Here is a 1,778-nt window from a genome sequence, read left to right on the forward strand (position 1 = left end):
ACTTCTGTTGCATAGTAAAGTGGACACCAGGACTACAAAGGCAGGAGTGTGAGTGAACTTTTATTGAAACAGGGAAATTGTCAAATGAAACAGCAGCGAATGAAGAGTAAGAAAACTTCTTGCTGTCACAGGACTTATTTTACAGTAGGCATACTTCAGCTTGTGATTCCTACCTCTAAAATGCCAAACTTATTTCCATTTAACCCAATACTTCCAGATTCCTCTTAAAAGGAACATATAAGAGCATGCGAAAGTTGTTTGGTGAAAGGAAAACCTTGAAAAATAAGGTGGGAATATGGGGGTAAGTTGTGTGGGGAAGCTATACAAAACGCTTGAGTTGTATTTAACTACATTTTCATATCTTCATTGTAATATAAAACACAGTCACTTGCAGAACTAGTTCAGATTTTTAAATACCAGATACACTTTAGTCCTATACGTAAGTGTTTGGAAGTTACTTACGTTTATATGAAATGAAGCTTTTAATACTTTTCTACAACATAACTGCACACCAGGAAGACCAGGACAAACAAAAATCAAGGAATGTAGTTTTCCCAAAGCTACAGTGTGAAAAGGCTGATTTCCATAGGCATGGATGGGTTTTCTTTGCTATAGGAAATACAAGTGTAGCTAAAAGGAATGGAGATGTGTAAAAAGGTTTCTTGAGAGAAAGGAAATGACACCCTGTATGAATTTTAATTATCTAGACCTTCTGTAGCATCACATTCTTGTCCTGCACTGTCCGATGTCCATAATGTTAGGTTGTCTCTAAGCAACTGCATGATAAGGGTATTGTCTTTGTAGGAGTCTTTGTTCAGGGTATCAAGTTCTGCAATAACCTCATCAAAAGCTGTTTTAGCCAATGGTCAGGCAAGCTCTGGGTTATTAAGGATCTCATAGTAAAGTACAGAAAAGTTAAGAGCTAGCCCCAGGTGAATTGGATGAGTAGGTTGCATCTTTCTTGTTGATGTCAAATACTTCTTGATAAGCAACTTGGGAATTATCTATTGTTTGTTTTTGGTCATCAACACAGGCTACTTCAGCAAGGTACCTGAAGTAGTCTCCCTTCATTTGCAGATAGAAGACCTTGCTCTCTGGATTAGTCACATTGGCTATTAAAAAGTTATCCAACAATTCCAGGATGGTAGTGCAAATGGATCTTAGTTCACACTCCACTTTCTCCTGGTGGTCCTTGACCAGCTGCATCTTCTTGTCAGTGGTGTCAGTTTTCTGCTCAATGCTGGAAATGACCCTCCAGGCTGACCTTTGCCCCTCAACTACGTTCTTGTAGGCCACTGAGAGCAGGTTGTGCTTCTCGTTGGAGAGCTCAGCCTTCTTGGTCATCCACCTTTATGCAGGTGGCCTGCTCTGCCAGCTTGGCCTTTTGGATCATCTAGATCTTCTCCATAGTGGACAGGTTTCAGGTGTGGGCAGTGGCAGTGGTGGAAGCAACAGGGCTCTGGGGAGAGGGAGAAGCAGCACCAAGGGTGAGGGCAGGAGAGAATCAACCCAGATCAGAAAGAGTCCTCGAAAGCTTTCACCTTCACAGCCCTGAAAAAGTCTTTCCTTGCTTTCAGGGCAAACATCTTTGCAACCAGATTTATTCGCTGACAGGCTGGGCATTCCTCAGTGCTAGTTCCTCACCAGAGTCAGCTACTGCTGGCACTAGCAGACTCTGTAACTAGCTCTAGTTACTGGATTCCTAATTGATCTTGCAAAACTCATGTGGTCATAACCTACTCTATTCTGTCTTTGATGTGTATTCACCTAAGACCAAG

The 1,778-nt window shown here is 41.7% G+C and overlaps 1 pseudogene; it reads right to left on the reverse strand.

Annotated features, from left to right (window-relative positions):
- Positions 1-695: 695 nt before the first annotated feature.
- On the reverse strand, positions 696-1,408 carry LOC118848261 (annotated as a pseudogene).
- Between the last annotated feature and the right edge of the window lie 370 nt (positions 1,409-1,778).

The sequence above is a fragment of the Trichosurus vulpecula genome, chromosome 4 (genome assembly GCF_011100635.1).
Source record: "Trichosurus vulpecula isolate mTriVul1 chromosome 4, mTriVul1.pri, whole genome shotgun sequence".
Classification (NCBI taxonomy): Eukaryota; Metazoa; Chordata; class Mammalia; order Diprotodontia; family Phalangeridae; genus Trichosurus; species Trichosurus vulpecula.